The sequence below is a fragment of the Alosa pseudoharengus genome, unplaced genomic scaffold, assembly GCF_046254945.1.
Source record: "Alosa pseudoharengus isolate Yale_2024_CS ecotype anadromous, Long Island Sound unplaced genomic scaffold, YU_APseudo_1.1 YU_APseudo_1.1_scf_12, whole genome shotgun sequence".
In the NCBI taxonomy this organism is placed as follows: Eukaryota; Metazoa; Chordata; class Actinopteri; order Clupeiformes; family Clupeidae; genus Alosa; species Alosa pseudoharengus.
The window spans coordinates 26,584,370-26,606,710 of NW_027468587.1; the positions used below are offsets into that span (position 1 = coordinate 26,584,370).

Genomic DNA, 22,341 nt, shown 5'->3' on the forward strand with positions numbered 1-22,341 from the left:
CCTGGCAAAAGCCGCATTCCCTGACCGGGAATCGAACCCGGGCCGCGGCGGTGAGAGCGCCGAATCCTAACCACTAGACCACCAGGGAGACATGCTGTCTGCCTTTGGCACGAGTGGACGTGACGTCTTGCTCTCTGCGGGGCAGACTGCGGGAGATGGCTTCGCTGCAAAAACCGTTTATCCAATCAAATCTAGCCGAGTGTCGTTAATCTTATATCAAAATAAAAAAAAAATGTACTTGGTACTGTTTTCAGTATAAAGACACTTACCTAGTGCTTTCTCATCAAATCATTTGACTTCATTCAAGACGTCTCCAGCGCATTGAGCAAATTTGCCTTGATGAGACTCCTTAAAATAAGCAAATCTCTTATTAAAATCAGTCAAAAGGTTCTTTTCAGAGAGTGCTAGTTAAGTCTCTTTATACTAAAAAACATTACCAAATCGATTTGTTGATCTTCATATAAGATCAACGACACTTGGTTAGATTTCATTTTTTTGCAGTGTTTTTAGGGTCTTTTCCATAGGGCTCTGGTGTCCATCTGGTTTCGTGTCCCAGAACAGCGGCAGGTCCTTCGATAGCTCAGTTGGTAGAGCGGAGGACTGTAGGTGAACAACCGGCCATCCTTAGGTCGCTGGTTCGACTCCGGCTCGAAGGAAGCGATGCTTTTTGGTGATCTCTTTGTCGCGACAAGACCAAGGCCTGGCAAAAGCCGCATTCCCTGACCGGGAATCGAACCCGGGCCGCGGCGGTGAGAGCGCCGAATCCTAACCACTAGACCACCAGGGAGACATGCTGTCTGCCTTTGGCACGAGTGGACGTGACGTCTTGCTCTCTGCGGGGCAGACTGCGGGAGATGGCTTCGCTGCAAAAACCGTTTATCCAATCAAATCTAGCCGAGTGTCATTAATCTTATATCAAAATAAAAAAAAAATGTACTTGGTACTGTTTTCAGTATAAAGACACTTACCTAGTGCTTTCTCATCAAATCATTTGACTTCATTCAAGACGTCTCCAGCGCATTGAGCAAATTTGCCTTGATGAGACTCCTTAAAATAAGCAAATCTCTTATTAAAATCAGTCAAAAGGTTCTTTTCAGAGAGTGCTAGTTAAGTCTCTTTATACTAAAAAACATTACCAAATCGATTTGTTGATCTTCATATAAGATCAACGACACTTGGTTAGATTTCATTTTTTTGCAGTGTTTTTAGGGTCTTTTCCATAGGGCTCTGGTGTCCATCTGGTTTCGTGTCCCAGAACAGCGCCAGGTCCTTCGATAGCTCAGTTGGTAGAGCGGAGGACTGTAGGTGAACAACCGGCCATCCTTAGGTCGCTGGTACGACTCCGGCTCGAAGGAAGCGATGCTTTTTGGTGATCTCTTTGTCTGCGACAAGACCAAGGCCTGGCAAAAGCCGCATTCCCTGACCGGGAATCGAACCCGGGCCGCGGCGGTGAGAGCGCCGAATCCTAACCACTAGACCACCAGGGAGACATGCTGTCTGCCTTTGGCACGAGTGGACGTGACGTCTTGCTCTCTGCGGGGCAGACTGCGGGAGATGGCTTCGCTGCAAAAACGATTTATCCAATCAAATCTAGCCGAGTGTCGTTAATCTTATATCAAAATAAAAAAAAAATGTACTTGGTACTGTTTTCAGTATAAAGACACTTACCTAGTGCTTTCTCATCAAATCATTTGACTTCATTCAAGACGTCTCCAGCGCATTGAGCAAATTTGCCTTGATGAGACTCCTTAAAATAAGCAAATCTCTTATTAAAATCAGTCAAAAGGTTCTTTTCAGAGAGTGCTAGTTAAGTCTCTTTATACTAAAAAACATTACCAAATCGATTTGTTGATCTTCATATAAGATCAACGACACTTGGTTAGATTTCATTTTTTTGCAGTGTTTTTAGGGTCTTTTCCATAGGGCTCTGGTGTCCATCTGGTTTCGTGTCCCAGAACAGCGCCAGGTCCTTCGATAGCTCAGTTGGTAGAGCGGAGGACTGTAGGTGAACAACCGGCCATCCTTAGGTCGCTGGTTCGACTCCGGCTCGAAGGAAGCGATGCTTTTTGGTGATCTCTTTGTCGCGACAAGACCAAGGCCTGGCAAAAGCCGCATTCCCTGACCGGGAATCGAACCCGGGCCGCGGCGGTGAGAGCGCCGAATCCTAACCACTAGACCACCAGGGAGACATGCTGTCTGCCTTTGGCACGAGTGGACGTGACGTCTTGCTCTCTGCGGGGCAGACTGCGGGAGATGGCTTCGCTGCAAAAACCGTTTATCCAATCAAATCTAGCCGAGTGTCATTAATCTTATATCAAAATAAAAAAAAAATGTACTTGGTACTGTTTTCAGTATAAAGACACTTACCTAGTGCTTTCTCATCAAATCATTTGACTTCATTCAAGACGTCTCCAGCGCATTGAGCAAATTTGCCTTGATGAGACTCCTTAAAATAAGCAAATCTCTTATTAAAATCAGTCAAAAGGTTCTTTTCAGAGAGTGCTAGTTAAGTCTCTTTATACTAAAAAACATTACCAAATCGATTTGTTGATCTTCATATAAGATCAACGACACTTGGTTAGATTTCATTTTTTTGCAGTGTTTTTAGGGTCTTTTCCATAGGGCTCTGGTGTCCATCTGGTTTCGTGTCCCAGAACAGCGCCAGGTCCTTCGATAGCTCAGTTGGTAGAGCGGAGGACTGTAGGTGAACAACCGGCCATCCTTAGGTCGCTGGTACGACTCCGGCTCGAAGGAAGCGATGCTTTTTGGTGATCTCTTTGTCTGCGACAAGACCAAGGCCTGGCAAAAGCCGCATTCCCTGACCGGGAATCGAACCCGGGCCGCGGCGGTGAGAGCGCCGAATCCTAACCACTAGACCACCAGGGAGACATGCTGTCTGCCTTTGGCACGAGTGGACGTGACGTCTTGCTCTCTGCGGGGCAGACTGCGGGAGATGGCTTCGCTGCAAAAACGGTTTATCCAATCAAATCTAGCCGAGTGTCGTTAATCTTATATCAAAATAAAAAAAAAATCTACTTGGTACTGTTTTCAGTATAAAGACACTTACCTAGTGCTTTCTCATGAAATCATTTGACTTCATTCAAGACGTCTCCAGCGCATTGAGCAAATTTGCCTTGATGAGACTCCTTAAAATAAGCAAATCTCTTATTAAAATCAGTCAAAAGGTTCTTTTCAGAGAGTGCTAGTTAAGTCTCTTTATACTAAAAAACATTACCAAATCGATTTGTTGATCTTCATATAAGATCAACGACACTTGGTTAGATTTCATTTTTTTGCAGTGTTTTTAGGGTCTTTTCCATAGGGCTCTGGTGTCCATCTGGTTTCGTGTCCCAGAACAGCGCCAGGTCCTTCGATAGCTCAGTTGGTAGAGCGGAGGACTGTAGGTGAACAACCGGCCATCCTTAGGTCGCTGGTTCGACTCCGGCTCGAAGGAAGCGATGCTTTTTGGTGATCTCTTTGTCTGCGACAAGACCAAGGCCTGGCAAAAGCCGCATTCCCTGACCGGGAATCGAACCCGGGCCGCGGCGGTGAGAGCGCCGAATCCTAACCACTAGACCACCAGGGAGACATGCTGTCTGCCTTTGGCACGAGTGGACGTGACGTCTTGCTCTCTGCGGGGCAGACTGCGGGAGATGGCTTCGCTGCAAAAACGATTTATCCAATCAAATCTAGCCGAGTGTCGTTAATCTTATATCAAAATAAAAAAAAAATCTACTTGGTACTGTTTTCAGTATAAAGACACTTACCTAGTGCTTTCTCATCAAATCATTTGACTTCATTCAAGACGTCTCCAGCGCATTGAGCAAATTTGCCTTGATGAGACTCCTTAAAATAAGCAAATCTCTTATTAAAATCAGTCAAAAGGTTCTTTTCAGAGAGTGCTAGTTAAGTCTCTTTATACTAAAAAACATTACCAAATCGATTTGTTGATCTTCATATAAGATCAACGACACTTGGTTAGATTTCATTTTTTTGCAGTGTTTTTAGGGTCTTTTCCATAGGGCTCTGGTGTCCATCTGGTTTCGTGTCCCAGAACAGCGCCAGGTCCTTCGATAGCTCAGTTGGTAGAGCGGAGGACTGTAGGTGAACAACCGGCCATCCTTAGGTCGCTGGTTCGACTCCGGCTCGAAGGAAGCGATGCTTTTTGGTGATCTCTTTGTCGCGACAAGACCAAGGCCTGGCAAAAGCCGCATTCCCTGACCGGGAATCGAACCCGGGCCGCGGCGGTGAGAGCGCCGAATCCTAACCACTAGACCACCAGGGAGACATGCTGTCTGCCTTTGGCACGAGTGGACGTGACGTCTTGCTCTCTGCGGGGCAGACTGCGGGAGATGGCTTCGCTGCAAAAACCGTTTATCCAATCAAATCTAGCCGAGTGTCATTAATCTTATATCAAAATAAAAAAAAAATGTACTTGGTACTGTTTTCAGTATAAAGACACTTACCTAGTGCTTTCTCATCAAATCATTTGACTTCATTCAAGACGTCTCCAGCGCATTGAGCAAATTTGCCTTGATGAGACTCCTTAAAATAAGCAAATCTCTTATTAAAATCAGTCAAAAGGTTCTTTTCAGAGAGTGCTAGTTAAGTCTCTTTATACTAAAAAACATTACCAAATCGATTTGTTGATCTTCATATAAGATCAACGACACTTGGTTAGATTTCATTTTTTTGCAGTGTTTTTAGGGTCTTTTCCATAGGGCTCTGGTGTCCATCTGGTTTCGTGTCCCAGAACAGCGCCAGGTCCTTCGATAGCTCAGTTGGTAGAGCGGAGGACTGTAGGTGAACAACCGGCCATCCTTAGGTCGCTGGTTCGACTCCGGCTCGAAGGAAGCGATGCTTTTTGGTGATCTCTTTGTCGCGACAAGACCAAGGCCTGGCAAAAGCCGCATTCCCTGACCGGGAATCGAACCCGGGCCGCGGCGGTGAGAGCGCCGAATCCTAACCACTAGACCACCAGGGAGACATGCTGTCTGCCTTTGGCACGAGTGGACGTGACGTCTTGCTCTCTGCGGGGCAGACTGCGGGAGATGGCTTCGCTGCAAAAACCGTTTATCCAATCAAATCTAGCCGAGTGTCATTAATCTTATATCAAAATAAAAAAAAAATGTACTTGGTACTGTTTTCAGTATAAAGACACTTACCTAGTGCTTTCTCATCAAATCATTTGACTTCATTCAAGACGTCTCCAGCGCATTGAGCAAATTTGCCTTGATGAGACTCCTTAAAATAAGCAAATCTCTTATTAAAATCAGTCAAAAGGTTCTTTTCAGAGAGTGCTAGTTAAGTCTCTTTATACTAAAAAACATTACCAAATCGATTTGTTGATCTTCATATAAGATCAACGACACTTGGTTAGATTTCATTTTTTTGCAGTGTTTTTAGGGTCTTTTCCATAGGGCTCTGGTGTCCATCTGGTTTCGTGTCCCAGAACAGCGCCAGGTCCTTCGATAGCTCAGTTGGTAGAGCGGAGGACTGTAGGTGAACAACCGGCCATCCTTAGGTCGCTGGTTCGACTCCGGCTCGAAGGAAGCGATGCTTTTTGGTGATCTCTTTGTCGCGACAAGACCAAGGCCTGGCAAAAGCCGCATTCCCTGACCGGGAATCGAACCCGGGCCGCGGCGGTGAGAGCGCCGAATCCTAACCACTAGACCACCAGGGAGACATGCTGTCTGCCTTTGGCACAAGTGGACGTGACGTCTTGCTCTCTGCGGGGCAGACTGCGGGAGATGGCTTCGCTGCAAAAAACGTTTATCCAATCAAATCTAGCCGAGTGTCATTAATCTTATATCAAAATAAAAAAAAAATGTACTTGGTACTGTTTTCAGTATAAAGACACTTACCTAGTGCTTTCTCATCAAATCATTTGACTTCATTCAAGACGTCTCCAGCGCATTGAGCAAATTTGCCTTGATGAGACTCCTTAAAATAAGCAAATCTCTTATTAAAATCAGTCAAAAGGTTCTTTTCAGAGAGTGCTAGTTAAGTCTCTTTATACTAAAAAACATTACCAAATCGATTTGTTGATCTTCATATAAGATCAACGACACTTGGTTAGATTTCATTTTTTTGCAGTGTTTTTAGGGTCTTTTCCATAGGGCTCTGGTGTCCATCTGGTTTCGTGTCCCAGAACAGCGCCAGGTCCTTCGATAGCTCAGTTGGTAGAGCGGAGGACTGTAGGTGAACAACCGGCCATCCTTAGGTCGCTGGTACGACTCCGGCTCGAAGGAAGCGATGCTTTTTGGTGATCTCTTTGTCTGCGACAAGACCAAGGCCTGGCAAAAGCCGCATTCCCTGACCGGGAATCGAACCCGGGCCGCGGCGGTGAGAGCGCCGAATCCTAACCACTAGACCACCAGGGAGACATGCTGTCTGCCTTTGGCACGAGTGGACGTGACGTCTTGCTCTCTGCGGGGCAGACTGCGGGAGATGGCTTCGCTGCAAAAACGGTTTATCCAATCAAATCTAGCCGAGTGTCGTTAATCTTATATCAAAATAAAAAAAAAATCTACTTGGTACTGTTTTCAGTATAAAGACACTTACCTAGTGCTTTCTCATGAAATCATTTGACTTCATTCAAGACGTCTCCAGCGCATTGAGCAAATTTGCCTTGATGAGACTCCTTAAAATAAGCAAATCTCTTATTAAAATCAGTCAAAAGGTTCTTTTCAGAGAGTGCTAGTTAAGTCTCTTTATACTAAAAAACATTACCAAATCGATTTGTTGATCTTCATATAAGATCAACGACACTTGGTTAGATTTCATTTTTTTGCAGTGTTTTTAGGGTCTTTTCCATAGGGCTCTGGTGTCCATCTGGTTTCGTGTCCCAGAACAGCGCCAGGTCCTTCGATAGCTCAGTTGGTAGAGCGGAGGACTGTAGGTGAACAACCGGCCATCCTTAGGTCGCTGGTTCGACTCCGGCTCGAAGGAAGCGATGCTTTTTGGTGATCTCTTTGTCTGCGACAAGACCAAGGCCTGGCAAAAGCCGCATTCCCTGACCGGGAATCGAACCCGGGCCGCGGCGGTGAGAGCGCCGAATCCTAACCACTAGACCACCAGGGAGACATGCTGTCTGCCTTTGGCACGAGTGGACGTGACGTCTTGCTCTCTGCGGGGCAGACTGCGGGAGATGGCTTCGCTGCAAAAACGATTTATCCAATCAAATCTAGCCGAGTGTCGTTAATCTTATATCAAAATAAAAAAAAAATCTACTTGGTACTGTTTTCAGTATAAAGACACTTACCTAGTGCTTTCTCATCAAATCATTTGACTTCATTCAAGACGTCTCCAGCGCATTGAGCAAATTTGCCTTGATGAGACTCCTTAAAATAAGCAAATCTCTTATTAAAATCAGTCAAAAGGTTCTTTTCAGAGAGTGCTAGTTAAGTCTCTTTATACTAAAAAACATTACCAAATCGATTTGTTGATCTTCATATAAGATCAACGACACTTGGTTAGATTTCATTTTTTTGCAGTGTTTTTAGGGTCTTTTCCATAGGGCTCTGGTGTCCATCTGGTTTCGTGTCCCAGAACAGCGCCAGGTCCTTCGATAGCTCAGTTGGTAGAGCGGAGGACTGTAGGTGAACAACCGGCCATCCTTAGGTCGCTGGTTCGACTCCGGCTCGAAGGAAGCGATGCTTTTTGGTGATCTCTTTGTCGCGACAAGACCAAGGCCTGGCAAAAGCCGCATTCCCTGACCGGGAATCGAACCCGGGCCGCGGCGGTGAGAGCGCCGAATCCTAACCACTAGACCACCAGGGAGACATGCTGTCTGCCTTTGGCACGAGTGGACGTGACGTCTTGCTCTCTGCGGGGCAGACTGCGGGAGATGGCTTCGCTGCAAAAACCGTTTATCCAATCAAATCTAGCCGAGTGTCATTAATCTTATATCAAAATAAAAAAAAAATGTACTTGGTACTGTTTTCAGTATAAAGACACTTACCTAGTGCTTTCTCATCAAATCATTTGACTTCATTCAAGACGTCTCCAGCGCATTGAGCAAATTTGCCTTGATGAGACTCCTTAAAATAAGCAAATCTCTTATTAAAATCAGTCAAAAGGTTCTTTTCAGAGAGTGCTAGTTAAGTCTCTTTATACTAAAAAACATTACCAAATCGATTTGTTGATCTTCATATAAGATCAACGACACTTGGTTAGATTTCATTTTTTTGCAGTGTTTTTAGGGTCTTTTCCATAGGGCTCTGGTGTCCATCTGGTTTCGTGTCCCAGAACAGCGCCAGGTCCTTCGATAGCTCAGTTGGTAGAGCGGAGGACTGTAGGTGAACAACCGGCCATCCTTAGGTCGCTGGTTCGACTCCGGCTCGAAGGAAGCGATGCTTTTTGGTGATCTCTTTGTCGCGACAAGACCAAGGCCTGGCAAAAGCCGCATTCCCTGACCGGGAATCGAACCCGGGCCGCGGCGGTGAGAGCGCCGAATCCTAACCACTAGACCACCAGGGAGACATGCTGTCTGCCTTTGGCACGAGTGGACGTGACGTCTTGCTCTCTGCGGGGCAGACTGCGGGAGATGGCTTCGCTGCAAAAACCGTTTATCCAATCAAATCTAGCCGAGTGTCATTAATCTTATATCAAAATAAAAAAAAAATGTACTTGGTACTGTTTTCAGTATAAAGACACTTACCTAGTGCTTTCTCATCAAATCATTTGACTTCATTCAAGACGTCTCCAGCGCATTGAGCAAATTTGCCTTGATGAGACTCCTTAAAATAAGCAAATCTCTTATTAAAATCAGTCAAAAGGTTCTTTTCAGAGAGTGCTAGTTAAGTCTCTTTATACTAAAAAACATTACCAAATCGATTTGTTGATCTTCATATAAGATCAACGACACTTGGTTAGATTTCATTTTTTTGCAGTGTTTTTAGGGTCTTTTCCATAGGGCTCTGGTGTCCATCTGGTTTCGTGTCCCAGAACAGCGCCAGGTCCTTCGATAGCTCAGTTGGTAGAGCGGAGGACTGTAGGTGAACAACCGGCCATCCTTAGGTCGCTGGTTCGACTCCGGCTCGAAGGAAGCGATGCTTTTTGGTGATCTCTTTGTCGCGACAAGACCAAGGCCTGGCAAAAGCCGCATTCCCTGACCGGGAATCGAACCCGGGCCGCGGCGGTGAGAGCGCCGAATCCTAACCACTAGACCACCAGGGAGACATGCTGTCTGCCTTTGGCACGAGTGGACGTGACGTCTTGCTCTCTGCGGGGCAGACTGCGGGAGATGGCTTCGCTGCAAAAAACGTTTATCCAATCAAATCTAGCCGAGTGTCATTAATCTTATATCAAAATAAAAAAAAAATGTACTTGGTACTGTTTTCAGTATAAAGACACTTACCTAGTGCTTTCTCATCAAATCATTTGACTTCATTCAAGACGTCTCCAGCGCATTGAGCAAATTTGCCTTGATGAGACTCCTTAAAATAAGCAAATCTCTTATTAAAATCAGTCAAAAGGTTCTTTTCAGAGAGTGCTAGTTAAGTCTCTTTATACTAAAAAACATTACCAAATCGATTTGTTGATCTTCATATAAGATCAACGACACTTGGTTAGATTTCATTTTTTTGCAGTGTTTTTAGGGTCTTTTCCATAGGGCTCTGGTGTCCATCTGGTTTCGTGTCCCAGAACAGCGCCAGGTCCTTCGATAGCTCAGTTGGTAGAGCGGAGGACTGTAGGTGAACAACCGGCCATCCTTAGGTCGCTGGTACGACTCCGGCTCGAAGGAAGCGATGCTTTTTGGTGATCTCTTTGTCTGCGACAAGACCAAGGCCTGGCAAAAGCCGCATTCCCTGACCGGGAATCGAACCCGGGCCGCGGCGGTGAGAGCGCCGAATCCTAACCACTAGACCACCAGGGAGACATGCTGTCTGCCTTTGGCACGAGTGGACGTGACGTCTTGCTCTCTGCGGGGCAGACTGCGGGAGATGGCTTCGCTGCAAAAACGGTTTATCCAATCAAATCTAGCCGAGTGTCGTTAATCTTATATCAAAATAAAAAAAAAATCTACTTGGTACTGTTTTCAGTATAAAGACACTTACCTAGTGCTTTCTCATGAAATCATTTGACTTCATTCAAGACGTCTCCAGCGCATTGAGCAAATTTGCCTTGATGAGACTCCTTAAAATAAGCAAATCTCTTATTAAAATCAGTCAAAAGGTTCTTTTCAGAGAGTGCTAGTTAAGTCTCTTTATACTAAAAAACATTACCAAATCGATTTGTTGATCTTCATATAAGATCAACGACACTTGGTTAGATTTCATTTTTTTGCAGTGTTTTTAGGGTCTTTTCCATAGGGCTCTGGTGTCCATCTGGTTTCGTGTCCCAGAACAGCGCCAGGTCCTTCGATAGCTCAGTTGGTAGAGCGGAGGACTGTAGGTGAACAACCGGCCATCCTTAGGTCGCTGGTTCGACTCCGGCTCGAAGGAAGCGATGCTTTTTGGTGATCTCTTTGTCTGCGACAAGACCAAGGCCTGGCAAAAGCCGCATTCCCTGACCGGGAATCGAACCCGGGCCGCGGCGGTGAGAGCGCCGAATCCTAACCACTAGACCACCAGGGAGACATGCTGTCTGCCTTTGGCACGAGTGGACGTGACGTCTTGCTCTCTGCGGGGCAGACTGCGGGAGATGGCTTCGCTGCAAAAACGATTTATCCAATCAAATCTAGCCGAGTGTCGTTAATCTTATATCAAAATAAAAAAAAAATCTACTTGGTACTGTTTTCAGTATAAAGACACTTACCTAGTGCTTTCTCATCAAATCATTTGACTTCATTCAAGACGTCTCCAGCGCATTGAGCAAATTTGCCTTGATGAGACTCCTTAAAATAAGCAAATCTCTTATTAAAATCAGTCAAAAGGTTCTTTTCAGAGAGTGCTAGTTAAGTCTCTTTATACTAAAAAACATTACCAAATCGATTTGTTGATCTTCATATAAGATCAACGACACTTGGTTAGATTTCATTTTTTTGCAGTGTTTTTAGGGTCTTTTCCATAGGGCTCTGGTGTCCATCTGGTTTCGTGTCCCAGAACAGCGCCAGGTCCTTCGATAGCTCAGTTGGTAGAGCGGAGGACTGTAGGTGAACAACCGGCCATCCTTAGGTCGCTGGTTCGACTCCGGCTCGAAGGAAGCGATGCTTTTTGGTGATCTCTTTGTCGCGACAAGACCAAGGCCTGGCAAAAGCCGCATTCCCTGACCGGGAATCGAACCCGGGCCGCGGCGGTGAGAGCGCCGAATCCTAACCACTAGACCACCAGGGAGACATGCTGTCTGCCTTTGGCACGAGTGGACGTGACGTCTTGCTCTCTGCGGGGCAGACTGCGGGAGATGGCTTCGCTGCAAAAACCGTTTATCCAATCAAATCTAGCCGAGTGTCATTAATCTTATATCAAAATAAAAAAAAAATGTACTTGGTACTGTTTTCAGTATAAAGACACTTACCTAGTGCTTTCTCATCAAATCATTTGACTTCATTCAAGACGTCTCCAGCGCATTGAGCAAATTTGCCTTGATGAGACTCCTTAAAATAAGCAAATCTCTTATTAAAATCAGTCAAAAGGTTCTTTTCAGAGAGTGCTAGTTAAGTCTCTTTATACTAAAAAACATTACCAAATCGATTTGTTGATCTTCATATAAGATCAACGACACTTGGTTAGATTTCATTTTTTTGCAGTGTTTTTAGGGTCTTTTCCATAGGGCTCTGGTGTCCATCTGGTTTCGTGTCCCAGAACAGCGCCAGGTCCTTCGATAGCTCAGTTGGTAGAGCGGAGGACTGTAGGTGAACAACCGGCCATCCTTAGGTCGCTGGTTCGACTCCGGCTCGAAGGAAGCGATGCTTTTTGGTGATCTCTTTGTCGCGACAAGACCAAGGCCTGGCAAAAGCCGCATTCCCTGACCGGGAATCGAACCCGGGCCGCGGCGGTGAGAGCGCCGAATCCTAACCACTAGACCACCAGGGAGACATGCTGTCTGCCTTTGGCACGAGTGGACGTGACGTCTTGCTCTCTGCGGGGCAGACTGCGGGAGATGGCTTCGCTGCAAAAAACGTTTATCCAATCAAATCTAGCCGAGTGTCATTAATCTTATATCAAAATAAAAAAAAAATGTACTTGGTACTGTTTTCAGTATAAAGACACTTACCTAGTGCTTTCTCATCAAATCATTTGACTTCATTCAAGACGTCTCCAGCGCATTGAGCAAATTTGCCTTGATGAGACTCCTTAAAATAAGCAAATCTCTTATTAAAATCAGTCAAAAGGTTCTTTTCAGAGAGTGCTAGTTAAGTCTCTTTATACTAAAAAACATTACCAAATCGATTTGTTGATCTTCATATAAGATCAACGACACTTGGTTAGATTTCATTTTTTTGCAGTGTTTTTAGGGTCTTTTCCATAGGGCTCTGGTGTCCATCTGGTTTCGTGTCCCAGAACAGCGCCAGGTCCTTCGATAGCTCAGTTGGTAGAGCGGAGGACTGTAGGTGAACAACCGGCCATCCTTAGGTCGCTGGTACGACTCCGGCTCGAAGGAAGCGATGCTTTTTGGTGATCTCTTTGTCTGCGACAAGACCAAGGCCTGGCAAAAGCCGCATTCCCTGACCGGGAATCGAACCCGGGCCGCGGCGGTGAGAGCGCCGAATCCTAACCACTAGACCACCAGGGAGACATGCTGTCTGCCTTTGGCACGAGTGGACGTGACGTCTTGCTCTCTGCGGGGCAGACTGCGGGAGATGGCTTCGCTGCAAAAACGGTTTATCCAATCAAATCTAGCCGAGTGTCGTTAATCTTATATCAAAATAAAAAAAAAATCTACTTGGTACTGTTTTCAGTATAAAGACACTTACCTAGTGCTTTCTCATGAAATCATTTGACTTCATTCAAGACGTCTCCAGCGCATTGAGCAAATTTGCCTTGATGAGACTCCTTAAAATAAGCAAATCTCTTATTAAAATCAGTCAAAAGGTTCTTTTCAGAGAGTGCTAGTTAAGTCTCTTTATACTAAAAAACATTACCAAATCGATTTGTTGATCTTCATATAAGATCAACGACACTTGGTTAGATTTCATTTTTTTGCAGTGTTTTTAGGGTCTTTTCCATAGGGCTCTGGTGTCCATCTGGTTTCGTGTCCCAGAACAGCGCCAGGTCCTTCGATAGCTCAGTTGGTAGAGCGGAGGACTGTAGGTGAACAACCGGCCATCCTTAGGTCGCTGGTTCGACTCCGGCTCGAAGGAAGCGATGCTTTTTGGTGATCTCTTTGTCTGCGACAAGACCAAGGCCTGGCAAAAGCCGCATTCCCTGACCGGGAATCGAACCCGGGCCGCGGCGGTGAGAGCGCCGAATCCTAACCACTAGACCACCAGGGAGACATGCTGTCTGCCTTTGGCACGAGTGGACGTGACGTCTTGCTCTCTGCGGGGCAGACTGCGGGAGATGGCTTCGCTGCAAAAACGATTTATCCAATCAAATCTAGCCGAGTGTCGTTAATCTTATATCAAAATAAAAAAAAAATCTACTTGGTACTGTTTTCAGTATAAAGACACTTACCTAGTGCTTTCTCATCAAATCATTTGACTTCATTCAAGACGTCTCCAGCGCATTGAGCAAATTTGCCTTGATGAGACTCCTTAAAATAAGCAAATCTCTTATTAAAATCAGTCAAAAGGTTCTTTTCAGAGAGTGCTAGTTAAGTCTCTTTATACTAAAAAACATTACCAAATCGATTTGTTGATCTTCATATAAGATCAACGACACTTGGTTAGATTTCATTTTTTTGCAGTGTTTTTAGGGTCTTTTCCATAGGGCTCTGGTGTCCATCTGGTTTCGTGTCCCAGAACAGCGCCAGGTCCTTCGATAGCTCAGTTGGTAGAGCGGAGGACTGTAGGTGAACAACCGGCCATCCTTAGGTCGCTGATTCGACTCCGGCTCGAAGGAAGCGATGCTTTTTGGTGATCTCTTTGTCGCGACAAGACCAAGGCCTGGCAAAAGCCGCATTCCCTGACCGGGAATCGAACCCGGGCCGCGGCGGTGAGAGCGCCGAATCCTAACCACTAGACCACCAGGGAGACATGCTGTCTGCCTTTGGCACGAGTGGACGTGACGTCTTGCTCTCTGCGGGGCAGACTGCGGGAGATGGCTTCGCTGCAAAAACCGTTTATCCAATCAAATCTAGCCGAGTGTCATTAATCTTATATCAAAATAAAAAAAAAATGTACTTGGTACTGTTTTCAGTATAAAGACACTTACCTAGTGCTTTCTCATCAAATCATTTGACTTCATTCAAGACGTCTCCAGCGCATTGAGCAAATTTGCCTTGATGAGACTCCTTAAAATAAGCAAATCTCTTATTAAAATCAGTCAAAAGGTTCTTTTCAGAGAGTGCTAGTTAAGTCTCTTTATACTAAAAAACATTACCAAATCGATTTGTTGATCTTCATATAAGATCAACGACACTTGGTTAGATTTCATTTTTTTGCAGTGTTTTTAGGTTCTTTTCCATAGGGCTCTGGTGTCCATCTGGTTTCGTGTCCCAGAACAGCGCCAGGTCCTTCGATAGCTCAGTTGGTAGAGCGGAGGACTGTAGGTGAACAACCGGCCATCCTTAGGTCGCTGGTTCGACTCCGGCTCGAAGGAAGCGATGCTTTTTGGTGATGTCTTTGTCTGCGACAAGACCAAGGCCTGGCAAAAGCCGCATTCCCTGACCGGGAATCGAACCCGGGCCGCGGCGGTGAGAGCGCCGAATCCTAACCACTAGACCACCAGGGAGACATGCTGTCTGCCTTTGGCATGAGTGGACGTGACGTCTTGCTCTCTGCGGGGCAGACTGCGGGAGATGGCTTCGCTGCAAAAACGGTTTATCCAATCAAATCTAGCCGAGTGTCGTTAATCTTATATCAAAATAAAAAAAAAATCTACTTGGTACTGTTTTCAGTATAAAGACACTTACCTAGTGCTTTCTCATCAAATCATTTGACTTCATTCAAGACGTCTCCAGCGCATTGAGCAAATTTGCCTTGATGAGACTCCTTAAAATAAGCAAATCTCTTATTAAAATCAGTCAAAAGGTTCTTTTCAGAGAGTGCTAGTTAAGTCTCTTTATACTAAAAAACATTACCAAATCGATTTGTTGATCTTCATATAAGATCAACGACACTTGGTTAGATTTCATTTTTTTGCAGTGTTTTTAGGGTCTTTTCCATAGGGCTCTGATGTCCATCTGGTTTCGTGTCCCAGAACAGCGCCAGGTCCTTCGATAGCTCAGTTGGTAGAGCGGAGGACTGTAGGTGAACAACCGGCCATCCTTAGGTCGCTGGTTCGACTCCGGCTCGAAGGAAGCGATGCTTTTTGGTGATCTCTTTGTCTGCGACAAGGCCTGGCAAAAGCCGCATTCCCTGACCGGGAATCGAACCCGGGCCGCGGCGGTGAGAGCGCCGAATCCTAACCACTAGACCACCAGGGAGACATGCTGTCTGCCTTTGGCACGAGTGGACGTGACGTCTTGCTCTCTGCGGGGCAGACTGCGGGAGATGGCTTCGCTGCAAAAACGATTTATCCAATCAAATCTAGCCGAGTGTCGTTAATCTTATATCAAAATAAAAAAAAAATGTACTTGGTACTGTTTTCAGTATAAAGACACTTACCTAGTGCTTTCTCATCAAATCATTTGACTTCATTCAAGACGTCTCCAGCGCATTGAGCAAATTTGCCTTGATGAGACTCCTTAAAATAAGCAAATCTCTTATTAAAATCAGTCAAAAGGTTCTTTTCAGAGAGTGCTAGTTAAGTCTCTTTATACTAAAAAACATTACCAAATCGATTTGTTGATCTTCATATAAGATCAACGACACTTGGTTAGATTTCATTTTTTTGCAGTGTTTTTAGGGTCTTTTCCATAGGGCTCTGATGTCCATCTGGTTTCGTGTCCCAGAACAGCGCCAGGTCCTTCGATAGCTCAGTTGGTAGAGCGGAGGACTGTAGGTGAACAACCGGCCATCCTTAGGTCGCTGGTTCGACTCCGGCTCGAAGGAAGCGATGCTTTTTGGTGATCTCTTTGTCTGCGACAAGACCAAGGCCTGGCAAAAGCCGCATTCCCTGACCGGGAATCGAACCCGGGCCGCGGCGGTGAGAGCGCCGAATCCTAACCACTAGACCACCAGGGAGACATGCTGTCTGCCTTTGGCACGAGTGGACGTGACGTCTTGCTCTCTGCGGGGCAGACTGCAGGAGATGGCTTCGCTGCAAAAACGGTTTATCCAATCAAATCTAGCCGAGTGTCATTAATCTTATATCAAAATAAAAAAAAAATGTACTTGGTACTGTTTTCAGTATAAAGACACTTACCTAGTGCTTTCTCATCAAATCATTTGACTTCATTCAAGACGTCTCCAGCGCATTGAGCAAATTTGCCTTGATGAGACTCCTTAAAATAAGCAAATCTCTTATTAAAATCAGTCAAAAGGTTCTTTTCAGAGAGTGCTAGTTAAGTCTCTTTATACTAAAAAACATTACCAAATCGATTTGTTGATCTTCATATAAGATCAACGACACTTGGTTAGATTTCATTTTTTTGCAGTGTTTTTAGGGTCTTTTCCATAGGGCTCTGATGTCCATCTGGTTTCGTGTCCCAGAACAGCGCCAGGTCCTTCGATAGCTCAGTTGGTAGAGCGGAGGACTGTAGGTGAACAACCGGCCATCCTTAGGTCGCTGGTTCGACTCCGGCTCGAAGGAAGCGATGCTTTTTGGTGATCTCTTTGTCTGCGACAAGACCAAGGCCTGGCAAAAGCCGCATTCCCTGACCGGGAATCGAACCCGGGCCGCGGCGGTGAGAGCGCCGAATCCTAACCACTAGACCACCAGGGAGACATGCTGTCTGCCTTTGGCACGAGTGGACGTGACGTCTTGCTCTCTGCGGGGCAGACTGCAGGAGATGGCTTCGCTGCAAAAACGGTTTATCCAATCAAATCTAGCCGAGTGTCATTAATCTTATATCAAAATAAAAAAAAAATGTACTTGGTACTGTTTTCAGTATAAAGACACTTACCTAGTGCTTTCTCATCAAATCATTTGACTTCATTCAAGACGTCTCCAGCGCATTGAGCAAATTTGCCTTGATGAGACTCCTTAAAATAAGCAAATCTCTTATTAAAATCAGTCAAAAGGTTCTTTTCAGAGAGTGCTAGTTAAGTCTCTTTATACTAAAAAACATTACCAAATCGATTTGTTGATCTTCATATAAGATCAACGACACTTGGTTAGATTTCATTTTTTTGCAGTGTTTTTAGGGTCTTTTCCATAGGGCTCTGATGTCCATCTGGTTTCGTGTCCCAGAACAGCGCCAGGTCCTTCGATAGCTCAGTTGGTAGAGCGGAGGACTGTAGGTGAACAACCGGCCATCCTTAGGTCGCTGGTTCGACTCCGGCTCGAAGGAAGCGATGCTTTTTGGTGATCTCTTTGTCTGCGACAAGACCAAGGCCTGGCAAAAGCCGCATTCCCTGACCGGGAATCGAACCCGGGCCGCGGCGGTGAGAGCGCCGAATCCTAACCACTAGACCACCAGGGAGACATGCTGTCTGCCTTTGGCACGAGTGGACGTGACGTCTTGCTCTCTGCGGGGCAGACTGCGGGAGATGGCTTCGCTGCAAAAACGATTTATCCAATCAAATCTAGCCGAGTGTCGTTAATCTTATATCAAAATAAAAAAAAAATGTACTTGGTACTGTTTTCAGTATAAAGACACTTACCTAGTGCTTTCTCATCAAATCATTTGACTTCATTCAAGACGTCTCCAGCGCATTGAGCAAATTTGCCTTGATGAGACTCCTTAAAATAAGCAAATCTCTTATTAAAATCAGTCAAAAGGTTCTTTTCAGAGAGTGCTAGTTAAGTCTCTTTATACTAAAAAACATTACCAAATCGATTTGTTGATCTTCATATAAGATCAACGACACTTGGTTAGATTTCATTTTTTTGCAGTGTTTTTAGGGTCTTTTCCATAGGGCTCTAATGTCCATCTGGTTTCGTGTCCCAGTACAGCGCCAGGTCCTTCGATAGCTCAGTTGGTAGAGCGGAGGACTGTAGGTGAACAACCGGCCATCCTTAGGTCGCTGGTTCGACTCCGGCTCGAAGGAAGCGATGCTTTTTGGTGATCTCTTTGTCTGCGACAAGACCAAGGCCTGGCAAAAGCTGCATTCCCTGACCGGGAATCGAACCCGGGCCGCGGCGGTGAGAGCGCCGAATCCTAACCACTAGACCACCAGGGAGACATGCTGTCTGCCTTTGGCACGAGTGGACGTGACGTCTTGCTCTCTGCGGGGCAGACTGCGGGAGATGGCTTCGCTGCAAAAACGATTTATCCAATCAAATCTAGCCGAGTGTCGTTAATCTTATATCAAAATAAAAAAAAAATGTACTTGGTACTGTTTTCAGTATAAAGACACTTACCTAGTGCTTTCTCATCAAATCATTTGACTTCATTCAAGACGTCTCCAGCGCATTGAGCAAATTTGCCTTGATGAGACTCCTTAAAATAAGCAAATCTCTTATTAAAATCAGTCAAAAGGTTCTTTTCAGAGAGTGCTAGTTAAGTCTCTTTATACTAAAAAACATTACCAAATCGATTTGTTGATCTTCATATAAGATCAACGACACTTGGTTAGATTTCATTTTTTTGCAGTGTTTTTAGGGTCTTTTCCATAGGGCTCTGGTGTCCATCTGGTTTCGTGTCCCAGAACAGCGCCAGGTCCTTCGATAGCTCAGTTGGTAGAGCGGAGGACTGTAGGTGAACAACCGGCCATCCTTAGGTCGCTGGTACGACTCCGGCTCGAAGGAAGCGATGCTTTTTGGTGATCTCTTTGTCTGCGACAAGACCAAGGCCTGGCAAAAGCCGCATTCCCTGACCGGGAATCGAACCCGGGCCGCGGCGGTGAGAGCGCCGAATCCTAACCACTAGACCACCAGGGAGACATGCTGTCTGCCTTTGGCACGAGTGGACGTGACGTCTTGCTCTCTGCGGGGCAGACTGCGGGAGATGGCTTCGCTGCAAAAACGGTTTATCCAATCAAATCTAGCCGAGTGTCGTTAATCTTATATCAAAATAAAAAAAAAATCTACTTGGTACTGTTTTCAGTATAAAGACACTTACCTAGTGCTTTCTCATGAAATCATTTGACTTCATTCAAGACGTCTCCAGCGCATTGAGCAAATTTGCCTTGATGAGACTCCTTAAAATAAGCAAATCTCTTATTAAAATCAGTCAAAAGGTTCTTTTCAGAGAGTGCTAGTTAAGTCTCTTTATACTAAAAAACATTACCAAATCGATTTGTTGATCTTCATATAAGATCAACGACACTTGGTTAGATTTCATTTTTTTGCAGTGTTTTTAGGGTCTTTTCCATAGGGCTCTGGTGTCCATCTGGTTTCGTGTCCCAGAACAGCGCCAGGTCCTTCGATAGCTCAGTTGGTAGAGCGGAGGACTGTAGGTGAACAACCGGCCATCCTTAGGTCGCTGGTTCGACTCCGGCTCGAAGGAAGCGATGCTTTTTGGTGATCTCTTTGTCTGCGACAAGACCAAGGCCTGGCAAAAGCCGCATTCCCTGACCGGGAATCGAACCCGGGCCGCGGCGGTGAGAGCGCCGAATCCTAACCACTAGACCACCAGGGAGACATGCTGTCTGCCTTTGGCACGAGTGGACGTGACGTCTTGCTCTCTGCGGGGCAGACTGCGGGAGATGGCTTCGCTGCAAAAACGATTTATCCAATCAAATCTAGCCGAGTGTCGTTAATCTTATATCAAAATAAAAAAAAAATCTACTTGGTACTGTTTTCAGTATAAAGACACTTACCTAGTGCTTTCTCATCAAATCATTTGACTTCATTCAAGACGTCTCCAGCGCATTGAGCAAATTTGCCTTGATGAGACTCCTTAAAATAAGCAAATCTCTTATTAAAATCAGTCAAAAGGTTCTTTTCAGAGAGTGCTAGTTAAGTCTCTTTATACTAAAAAACATTACCAAATCGATTTGTTGATCTTCATATAAGATCAACGACACTTGGTTAGATTTCATTTTTTTGCAGTGTTTTTAGGGTCTTTTCCATAGGGCTCTGGTGTCCATCTGGTTTCGTGTCCCAGAACAGCGCCAGGTCCTTCGATAGCTCAGTTGGTAGAGCGGAGGACTGTAGGTGAACAACCGGCCATCCTTAGGTCGCTGGTTCGACTCCGGCTCGAAGGAAGCGATGCTTTTTGGTGATCTCTTTGTCGCGACAAGACCAAGGCCTGGCAAAAGCCGCATTCCCTGACCGGGAATCGAACCCGGGCCGCGGCGGTGAGAGCGCCGAATCCTAACCACTAGACCACCAGGGAGACATGCTGTCTGCCTTTGGCACGAGTGGACGTGACGTCTTGCTCTCTGCGGGGCAGACTGCGGGAGATGGCTTCGCTGCAAAAACCGTTTATCCAATCAAATCTAGCCGAGTGTCATTAATCTTATATCAAAATAAAAAAAAAATGTACTTGGTACTGTTTTCAGTATAAAGACACTTACCTAGTGCTTTCTCATCAAATCATTTGACTTCATTCAAGACGTCTCCAGCGCATTGAGCAAATTTGCCTTGATGAGACTCCTTAAAATAAGCAAATCTCTTATTAAAATCAGTCAAAAGGTTCTTTTCAGAGAGTGCTAGTTAAGTCTCTTTATACTAAAAAACATTACCAAATCGATTTGTTGATCTTCATATAAGATCAACGACACTTGGTTAGATTTCATTTTTTTGCAGTGTTTTTAGGGTCTTTTCCATAGGGCTCTGGTGTCCATCTGGTTTCGTGTCCCAGAACAGCGCCAGGTCCTTCGATAGCTCAGTTGGTAGAGCGGAGGACTGTAGGTGAACAACCGGCCATCCTTAGGTCGCTGGTTCGACTCCGGCTCGAAGGAAGCGATGCTTTTTGGTGATCTCTTTGTCGCGACAAGACCAAGGCCTGGCAAAAGCCGCATTCCCTGACCGGGAATCGAACCCGGGCCGCGGCGGTGAGAGCGCCGAATCCTAACCACTAGACCACCAGGGAGACATGCTGTCTGCCTTTGGCACGAGTGGACGTGACGTCTTGCTCTCTGCGGGGCAGACTGCGGGAGATGGCTTCGCTGCAAAAACCGTTTATCCAATCAAATCTAGCCGAGTGTCATTAATCTTATATCAAAATAAAAAAAAAATGTACTTGGTACTGTTTTCAGTATAAAGACACTTACCTAGTGCTTTCTCATCAAATCATTTGACTTCATTCAAGACGTCTCCAGCGCATTGAGCAAATTTGCCTTGATGAGACTCCTTAAAATAAGCAAATCTCTTATTAAAATCAGTCAAAAGGTTCTTTTCAGAGAGTGCTAGTTAAGTCTCTTTATACTAAAAAACATTACCAAATCGATTTGTTGATCTTCATATAAGATCAACGACACTTGGTTAGATTTCATTTTTTTGCAGTGTTTTTAGGGTCTTTTCCATAGGGCTCTGGTGTCCATCTGGTTTCGTGTCCCAGAACAGCGCCAGGTCCTTCGATAGCTCAGTTGGTAGAGCGGAGGACTGTAGGTGAACAACCGGCCATCCTTAGGTCGCTGGTTCGACTCCGGCTCGAAGGAAGCGATGCTTTTTGGTGATCTCTTTGTCGCGACAAGACCAAGGCCTGGCAAAAGCCGCATTCCCTGACCGGGAATCGAACCCGGGCCGCGGCGGTGAGAGCGCCGAATCCTAACCACTAGACCACCAGGGAGACATGCTGTCTGCCTTTGGCACGAGTGGACGTGACGTCTTGCTCTCTGCGGGGCAGACTGCGGGAGATGGCTTCGCTGCAAAAACCGTTTATCCAATCAAATCTAGCCGAGTGTCATTAATCTTATATCAAAATAAAAAAAAAATGTACTTGGTACTGTTTTCAGTATAAAGACACTTACCTAGTGCTTTCTCATCAAATCATTTGACTTCATTCAAGACGTCTCCAGCGCATTGAGCAAATTTGCCTTGATGAGACTCCTTAAAATAAGCAAATCTCTTATTAAAATCAGTCAAAAGGTTCTTTTCAGAGAGTGCTAGTTAAGTCTCTTTATACTAAAAAACATTACCAAATCGATTTGTTGATCTTCATATAAGATCAACGACACTTGGTTAGATTTCATTTTTTTGCAGTGTTTTTAGGGTCTTTTCCATAGGGCTCTGGTGTCCATCTGGTTTCGTGTCCCAGAACAGCGCCAGGTCCTTCGATAGCTCAGTTGGTAGAGCGGAGGACTGTAGGTGAACAACCGGCCATCCTTAGGTCGCTGGTACGACTCCGGCTCGAAGGAAGCGA

The 22,341-nt window shown here is 45.4% G+C and overlaps 64 non-coding genes across 64 annotated transcripts; 32 read left to right on the forward strand and 32 right to left on the reverse strand.

The window, feature by feature from the left end:
• Positions 1 to 16: 16 nt before the first annotated feature.
• trnae-cuc (transfer RNA glutamic acid (anticodon CUC)) lies at positions 17 to 88 on the reverse strand. Its single transcript has one exon. It is a non-coding gene; the product is annotated as a tRNA-Glu (tRNA).
• Positions 89 to 569: 481 nt separating this feature from the next.
• trnay-gua (transfer RNA tyrosine (anticodon GUA)) lies at positions 570 to 656 on the forward strand. The gene is given in 2 exon segments: positions 570 to 606; positions 621 to 656. It is a non-coding gene; the product is annotated as a tRNA-Tyr (tRNA).
• A 59-nt stretch (positions 657 to 715) lies between these two features.
• Positions 716 to 787, reverse strand: trnae-cuc (transfer RNA glutamic acid (anticodon CUC)). Its single transcript has one exon. It is a non-coding gene; the product is annotated as a tRNA-Glu (tRNA).
• A 481-nt stretch (positions 788 to 1,268) lies between these two features.
• On the forward strand, positions 1,269 to 1,355 carry trnay-gua (transfer RNA tyrosine (anticodon GUA)). The gene is given in 2 exon segments: positions 1,269 to 1,305; positions 1,320 to 1,355. It is a non-coding gene; the product is annotated as a tRNA-Tyr (tRNA).
• Positions 1,356 to 1,415: 60 nt separating this feature from the next.
• Positions 1,416 to 1,487, reverse strand: trnae-cuc (transfer RNA glutamic acid (anticodon CUC)). Its single transcript has one exon. It is a non-coding gene; the product is annotated as a tRNA-Glu (tRNA).
• Positions 1,488 to 1,968: 481 nt separating this feature from the next.
• On the forward strand, positions 1,969 to 2,055 carry trnay-gua (transfer RNA tyrosine (anticodon GUA)). The gene is given in 2 exon segments: positions 1,969 to 2,005; positions 2,020 to 2,055. It is a non-coding gene; the product is annotated as a tRNA-Tyr (tRNA).
• Positions 2,056 to 2,114: 59 nt separating this feature from the next.
• Positions 2,115 to 2,186, reverse strand: trnae-cuc (transfer RNA glutamic acid (anticodon CUC)). The gene has a single exon. It is a non-coding gene; the product is annotated as a tRNA-Glu (tRNA).
• A 481-nt stretch (positions 2,187 to 2,667) lies between these two features.
• trnay-gua (transfer RNA tyrosine (anticodon GUA)) lies at positions 2,668 to 2,754 on the forward strand. Its single transcript is given in 2 exon segments — positions 2,668 to 2,704; positions 2,719 to 2,754. It is a non-coding gene; the product is annotated as a tRNA-Tyr (tRNA).
• A 60-nt stretch (positions 2,755 to 2,814) lies between these two features.
• Positions 2,815 to 2,886, reverse strand: trnae-cuc (transfer RNA glutamic acid (anticodon CUC)). The gene has a single exon. It is a non-coding gene; the product is annotated as a tRNA-Glu (tRNA).
• Positions 2,887 to 3,367: 481 nt separating this feature from the next.
• Positions 3,368 to 3,454, forward strand: trnay-gua (transfer RNA tyrosine (anticodon GUA)). The gene is given in 2 exon segments: positions 3,368 to 3,404; positions 3,419 to 3,454. It is a non-coding gene; the product is annotated as a tRNA-Tyr (tRNA).
• Positions 3,455 to 3,514: 60 nt separating this feature from the next.
• On the reverse strand, positions 3,515 to 3,586 carry trnae-cuc (transfer RNA glutamic acid (anticodon CUC)). The gene has a single exon. It is a non-coding gene; the product is annotated as a tRNA-Glu (tRNA).
• A 481-nt stretch (positions 3,587 to 4,067) lies between these two features.
• On the forward strand, positions 4,068 to 4,154 carry trnay-gua (transfer RNA tyrosine (anticodon GUA)). The gene is given in 2 exon segments: positions 4,068 to 4,104; positions 4,119 to 4,154. It is a non-coding gene; the product is annotated as a tRNA-Tyr (tRNA).
• Positions 4,155 to 4,213: 59 nt separating this feature from the next.
• On the reverse strand, positions 4,214 to 4,285 carry trnae-cuc (transfer RNA glutamic acid (anticodon CUC)). Its single transcript has one exon. It is a non-coding gene; the product is annotated as a tRNA-Glu (tRNA).
• Positions 4,286 to 4,766: 481 nt separating this feature from the next.
• On the forward strand, positions 4,767 to 4,853 carry trnay-gua (transfer RNA tyrosine (anticodon GUA)). The gene is given in 2 exon segments: positions 4,767 to 4,803; positions 4,818 to 4,853. It is a non-coding gene; the product is annotated as a tRNA-Tyr (tRNA).
• A 59-nt stretch (positions 4,854 to 4,912) lies between these two features.
• Positions 4,913 to 4,984, reverse strand: trnae-cuc (transfer RNA glutamic acid (anticodon CUC)). The gene has a single exon. It is a non-coding gene; the product is annotated as a tRNA-Glu (tRNA).
• Positions 4,985 to 5,465: 481 nt separating this feature from the next.
• Positions 5,466 to 5,552, forward strand: trnay-gua (transfer RNA tyrosine (anticodon GUA)). The gene is given in 2 exon segments: positions 5,466 to 5,502; positions 5,517 to 5,552. It is a non-coding gene; the product is annotated as a tRNA-Tyr (tRNA).
• A 59-nt stretch (positions 5,553 to 5,611) lies between these two features.
• Positions 5,612 to 5,683, reverse strand: trnae-cuc (transfer RNA glutamic acid (anticodon CUC)). Its single transcript has one exon. It is a non-coding gene; the product is annotated as a tRNA-Glu (tRNA).
• A 481-nt stretch (positions 5,684 to 6,164) lies between these two features.
• trnay-gua (transfer RNA tyrosine (anticodon GUA)) lies at positions 6,165 to 6,251 on the forward strand. Its single transcript is given in 2 exon segments — positions 6,165 to 6,201; positions 6,216 to 6,251. It is a non-coding gene; the product is annotated as a tRNA-Tyr (tRNA).
• Positions 6,252 to 6,311: 60 nt separating this feature from the next.
• Positions 6,312 to 6,383, reverse strand: trnae-cuc (transfer RNA glutamic acid (anticodon CUC)). The gene has a single exon. It is a non-coding gene; the product is annotated as a tRNA-Glu (tRNA).
• A 481-nt stretch (positions 6,384 to 6,864) lies between these two features.
• On the forward strand, positions 6,865 to 6,951 carry trnay-gua (transfer RNA tyrosine (anticodon GUA)). The gene is given in 2 exon segments: positions 6,865 to 6,901; positions 6,916 to 6,951. It is a non-coding gene; the product is annotated as a tRNA-Tyr (tRNA).
• A 60-nt stretch (positions 6,952 to 7,011) lies between these two features.
• trnae-cuc (transfer RNA glutamic acid (anticodon CUC)) lies at positions 7,012 to 7,083 on the reverse strand. Its single transcript has one exon. It is a non-coding gene; the product is annotated as a tRNA-Glu (tRNA).
• Positions 7,084 to 7,564: 481 nt separating this feature from the next.
• Positions 7,565 to 7,651, forward strand: trnay-gua (transfer RNA tyrosine (anticodon GUA)). The gene is given in 2 exon segments: positions 7,565 to 7,601; positions 7,616 to 7,651. It is a non-coding gene; the product is annotated as a tRNA-Tyr (tRNA).
• A 59-nt stretch (positions 7,652 to 7,710) lies between these two features.
• On the reverse strand, positions 7,711 to 7,782 carry trnae-cuc (transfer RNA glutamic acid (anticodon CUC)). Its single transcript has one exon. It is a non-coding gene; the product is annotated as a tRNA-Glu (tRNA).
• Positions 7,783 to 8,263: 481 nt separating this feature from the next.
• On the forward strand, positions 8,264 to 8,350 carry trnay-gua (transfer RNA tyrosine (anticodon GUA)). The gene is given in 2 exon segments: positions 8,264 to 8,300; positions 8,315 to 8,350. It is a non-coding gene; the product is annotated as a tRNA-Tyr (tRNA).
• Positions 8,351 to 8,409: 59 nt separating this feature from the next.
• On the reverse strand, positions 8,410 to 8,481 carry trnae-cuc (transfer RNA glutamic acid (anticodon CUC)). Its single transcript has one exon. It is a non-coding gene; the product is annotated as a tRNA-Glu (tRNA).
• A 481-nt stretch (positions 8,482 to 8,962) lies between these two features.
• On the forward strand, positions 8,963 to 9,049 carry trnay-gua (transfer RNA tyrosine (anticodon GUA)). Its single transcript is given in 2 exon segments — positions 8,963 to 8,999; positions 9,014 to 9,049. It is a non-coding gene; the product is annotated as a tRNA-Tyr (tRNA).
• A 59-nt stretch (positions 9,050 to 9,108) lies between these two features.
• Positions 9,109 to 9,180, reverse strand: trnae-cuc (transfer RNA glutamic acid (anticodon CUC)). The gene has a single exon. It is a non-coding gene; the product is annotated as a tRNA-Glu (tRNA).
• A 481-nt stretch (positions 9,181 to 9,661) lies between these two features.
• trnay-gua (transfer RNA tyrosine (anticodon GUA)) lies at positions 9,662 to 9,748 on the forward strand. The gene is given in 2 exon segments: positions 9,662 to 9,698; positions 9,713 to 9,748. It is a non-coding gene; the product is annotated as a tRNA-Tyr (tRNA).
• Positions 9,749 to 9,808: 60 nt separating this feature from the next.
• trnae-cuc (transfer RNA glutamic acid (anticodon CUC)) lies at positions 9,809 to 9,880 on the reverse strand. Its single transcript has one exon. It is a non-coding gene; the product is annotated as a tRNA-Glu (tRNA).
• A 481-nt stretch (positions 9,881 to 10,361) lies between these two features.
• Positions 10,362 to 10,448, forward strand: trnay-gua (transfer RNA tyrosine (anticodon GUA)). Its single transcript is given in 2 exon segments — positions 10,362 to 10,398; positions 10,413 to 10,448. It is a non-coding gene; the product is annotated as a tRNA-Tyr (tRNA).
• A 60-nt stretch (positions 10,449 to 10,508) lies between these two features.
• Positions 10,509 to 10,580, reverse strand: trnae-cuc (transfer RNA glutamic acid (anticodon CUC)). The gene has a single exon. It is a non-coding gene; the product is annotated as a tRNA-Glu (tRNA).
• Positions 10,581 to 11,061: 481 nt separating this feature from the next.
• On the forward strand, positions 11,062 to 11,148 carry trnay-gua (transfer RNA tyrosine (anticodon GUA)). The gene is given in 2 exon segments: positions 11,062 to 11,098; positions 11,113 to 11,148. It is a non-coding gene; the product is annotated as a tRNA-Tyr (tRNA).
• A 59-nt stretch (positions 11,149 to 11,207) lies between these two features.
• Positions 11,208 to 11,279, reverse strand: trnae-cuc (transfer RNA glutamic acid (anticodon CUC)). The gene has a single exon. It is a non-coding gene; the product is annotated as a tRNA-Glu (tRNA).
• A 481-nt stretch (positions 11,280 to 11,760) lies between these two features.
• trnay-gua (transfer RNA tyrosine (anticodon GUA)) lies at positions 11,761 to 11,847 on the forward strand. Its single transcript is given in 2 exon segments — positions 11,761 to 11,797; positions 11,812 to 11,847. It is a non-coding gene; the product is annotated as a tRNA-Tyr (tRNA).
• A 59-nt stretch (positions 11,848 to 11,906) lies between these two features.
• trnae-cuc (transfer RNA glutamic acid (anticodon CUC)) lies at positions 11,907 to 11,978 on the reverse strand. Its single transcript has one exon. It is a non-coding gene; the product is annotated as a tRNA-Glu (tRNA).
• Positions 11,979 to 12,459: 481 nt separating this feature from the next.
• On the forward strand, positions 12,460 to 12,546 carry trnay-gua (transfer RNA tyrosine (anticodon GUA)). Its single transcript is given in 2 exon segments — positions 12,460 to 12,496; positions 12,511 to 12,546. It is a non-coding gene; the product is annotated as a tRNA-Tyr (tRNA).
• A 60-nt stretch (positions 12,547 to 12,606) lies between these two features.
• On the reverse strand, positions 12,607 to 12,678 carry trnae-cuc (transfer RNA glutamic acid (anticodon CUC)). Its single transcript has one exon. It is a non-coding gene; the product is annotated as a tRNA-Glu (tRNA).
• Positions 12,679 to 13,159: 481 nt separating this feature from the next.
• trnay-gua (transfer RNA tyrosine (anticodon GUA)) lies at positions 13,160 to 13,246 on the forward strand. The gene is given in 2 exon segments: positions 13,160 to 13,196; positions 13,211 to 13,246. It is a non-coding gene; the product is annotated as a tRNA-Tyr (tRNA).
• A 60-nt stretch (positions 13,247 to 13,306) lies between these two features.
• Positions 13,307 to 13,378, reverse strand: trnae-cuc (transfer RNA glutamic acid (anticodon CUC)). Its single transcript has one exon. It is a non-coding gene; the product is annotated as a tRNA-Glu (tRNA).
• Positions 13,379 to 13,859: 481 nt separating this feature from the next.
• Positions 13,860 to 13,946, forward strand: trnay-gua (transfer RNA tyrosine (anticodon GUA)). The gene is given in 2 exon segments: positions 13,860 to 13,896; positions 13,911 to 13,946. It is a non-coding gene; the product is annotated as a tRNA-Tyr (tRNA).
• A 59-nt stretch (positions 13,947 to 14,005) lies between these two features.
• trnae-cuc (transfer RNA glutamic acid (anticodon CUC)) lies at positions 14,006 to 14,077 on the reverse strand. Its single transcript has one exon. It is a non-coding gene; the product is annotated as a tRNA-Glu (tRNA).
• A 481-nt stretch (positions 14,078 to 14,558) lies between these two features.
• trnay-gua (transfer RNA tyrosine (anticodon GUA)) lies at positions 14,559 to 14,645 on the forward strand. The gene is given in 2 exon segments: positions 14,559 to 14,595; positions 14,610 to 14,645. It is a non-coding gene; the product is annotated as a tRNA-Tyr (tRNA).
• A 60-nt stretch (positions 14,646 to 14,705) lies between these two features.
• trnae-cuc (transfer RNA glutamic acid (anticodon CUC)) lies at positions 14,706 to 14,777 on the reverse strand. Its single transcript has one exon. It is a non-coding gene; the product is annotated as a tRNA-Glu (tRNA).
• Positions 14,778 to 15,258: 481 nt separating this feature from the next.
• On the forward strand, positions 15,259 to 15,345 carry trnay-gua (transfer RNA tyrosine (anticodon GUA)). The gene is given in 2 exon segments: positions 15,259 to 15,295; positions 15,310 to 15,345. It is a non-coding gene; the product is annotated as a tRNA-Tyr (tRNA).
• Positions 15,346 to 15,399: 54 nt separating this feature from the next.
• trnae-cuc (transfer RNA glutamic acid (anticodon CUC)) lies at positions 15,400 to 15,471 on the reverse strand. The gene has a single exon. It is a non-coding gene; the product is annotated as a tRNA-Glu (tRNA).
• Positions 15,472 to 15,952: 481 nt separating this feature from the next.
• Positions 15,953 to 16,039, forward strand: trnay-gua (transfer RNA tyrosine (anticodon GUA)). The gene is given in 2 exon segments: positions 15,953 to 15,989; positions 16,004 to 16,039. It is a non-coding gene; the product is annotated as a tRNA-Tyr (tRNA).
• A 60-nt stretch (positions 16,040 to 16,099) lies between these two features.
• trnae-cuc (transfer RNA glutamic acid (anticodon CUC)) lies at positions 16,100 to 16,171 on the reverse strand. The gene has a single exon. It is a non-coding gene; the product is annotated as a tRNA-Glu (tRNA).
• A 481-nt stretch (positions 16,172 to 16,652) lies between these two features.
• trnay-gua (transfer RNA tyrosine (anticodon GUA)) lies at positions 16,653 to 16,739 on the forward strand. The gene is given in 2 exon segments: positions 16,653 to 16,689; positions 16,704 to 16,739. It is a non-coding gene; the product is annotated as a tRNA-Tyr (tRNA).
• A 60-nt stretch (positions 16,740 to 16,799) lies between these two features.
• trnae-cuc (transfer RNA glutamic acid (anticodon CUC)) lies at positions 16,800 to 16,871 on the reverse strand. Its single transcript has one exon. It is a non-coding gene; the product is annotated as a tRNA-Glu (tRNA).
• A 481-nt stretch (positions 16,872 to 17,352) lies between these two features.
• On the forward strand, positions 17,353 to 17,439 carry trnay-gua (transfer RNA tyrosine (anticodon GUA)). Its single transcript is given in 2 exon segments — positions 17,353 to 17,389; positions 17,404 to 17,439. It is a non-coding gene; the product is annotated as a tRNA-Tyr (tRNA).
• A 60-nt stretch (positions 17,440 to 17,499) lies between these two features.
• trnae-cuc (transfer RNA glutamic acid (anticodon CUC)) lies at positions 17,500 to 17,571 on the reverse strand. The gene has a single exon. It is a non-coding gene; the product is annotated as a tRNA-Glu (tRNA).
• Positions 17,572 to 18,052: 481 nt separating this feature from the next.
• Positions 18,053 to 18,139, forward strand: trnay-gua (transfer RNA tyrosine (anticodon GUA)). Its single transcript is given in 2 exon segments — positions 18,053 to 18,089; positions 18,104 to 18,139. It is a non-coding gene; the product is annotated as a tRNA-Tyr (tRNA).
• A 60-nt stretch (positions 18,140 to 18,199) lies between these two features.
• Positions 18,200 to 18,271, reverse strand: trnae-cuc (transfer RNA glutamic acid (anticodon CUC)). Its single transcript has one exon. It is a non-coding gene; the product is annotated as a tRNA-Glu (tRNA).
• A 481-nt stretch (positions 18,272 to 18,752) lies between these two features.
• Positions 18,753 to 18,839, forward strand: trnay-gua (transfer RNA tyrosine (anticodon GUA)). The gene is given in 2 exon segments: positions 18,753 to 18,789; positions 18,804 to 18,839. It is a non-coding gene; the product is annotated as a tRNA-Tyr (tRNA).
• A 60-nt stretch (positions 18,840 to 18,899) lies between these two features.
• Positions 18,900 to 18,971, reverse strand: trnae-cuc (transfer RNA glutamic acid (anticodon CUC)). Its single transcript has one exon. It is a non-coding gene; the product is annotated as a tRNA-Glu (tRNA).
• Positions 18,972 to 19,452: 481 nt separating this feature from the next.
• Positions 19,453 to 19,539, forward strand: trnay-gua (transfer RNA tyrosine (anticodon GUA)). Its single transcript is given in 2 exon segments — positions 19,453 to 19,489; positions 19,504 to 19,539. It is a non-coding gene; the product is annotated as a tRNA-Tyr (tRNA).
• A 60-nt stretch (positions 19,540 to 19,599) lies between these two features.
• trnae-cuc (transfer RNA glutamic acid (anticodon CUC)) lies at positions 19,600 to 19,671 on the reverse strand. The gene has a single exon. It is a non-coding gene; the product is annotated as a tRNA-Glu (tRNA).
• Positions 19,672 to 20,152: 481 nt separating this feature from the next.
• On the forward strand, positions 20,153 to 20,239 carry trnay-gua (transfer RNA tyrosine (anticodon GUA)). The gene is given in 2 exon segments: positions 20,153 to 20,189; positions 20,204 to 20,239. It is a non-coding gene; the product is annotated as a tRNA-Tyr (tRNA).
• A 59-nt stretch (positions 20,240 to 20,298) lies between these two features.
• On the reverse strand, positions 20,299 to 20,370 carry trnae-cuc (transfer RNA glutamic acid (anticodon CUC)). The gene has a single exon. It is a non-coding gene; the product is annotated as a tRNA-Glu (tRNA).
• A 481-nt stretch (positions 20,371 to 20,851) lies between these two features.
• Positions 20,852 to 20,938, forward strand: trnay-gua (transfer RNA tyrosine (anticodon GUA)). The gene is given in 2 exon segments: positions 20,852 to 20,888; positions 20,903 to 20,938. It is a non-coding gene; the product is annotated as a tRNA-Tyr (tRNA).
• A 59-nt stretch (positions 20,939 to 20,997) lies between these two features.
• On the reverse strand, positions 20,998 to 21,069 carry trnae-cuc (transfer RNA glutamic acid (anticodon CUC)). The gene has a single exon. It is a non-coding gene; the product is annotated as a tRNA-Glu (tRNA).
• A 481-nt stretch (positions 21,070 to 21,550) lies between these two features.
• Positions 21,551 to 21,637, forward strand: trnay-gua (transfer RNA tyrosine (anticodon GUA)). Its single transcript is given in 2 exon segments — positions 21,551 to 21,587; positions 21,602 to 21,637. It is a non-coding gene; the product is annotated as a tRNA-Tyr (tRNA).
• Positions 21,638 to 21,696: 59 nt separating this feature from the next.
• Positions 21,697 to 21,768, reverse strand: trnae-cuc (transfer RNA glutamic acid (anticodon CUC)). The gene has a single exon. It is a non-coding gene; the product is annotated as a tRNA-Glu (tRNA).
• Positions 21,769 to 22,249: 481 nt separating this feature from the next.
• On the forward strand, positions 22,250 to 22,336 carry trnay-gua (transfer RNA tyrosine (anticodon GUA)). Its single transcript is given in 2 exon segments — positions 22,250 to 22,286; positions 22,301 to 22,336. It is a non-coding gene; the product is annotated as a tRNA-Tyr (tRNA).
• The last annotated feature ends 5 nt before the right edge of the window (positions 22,337 to 22,341 follow it).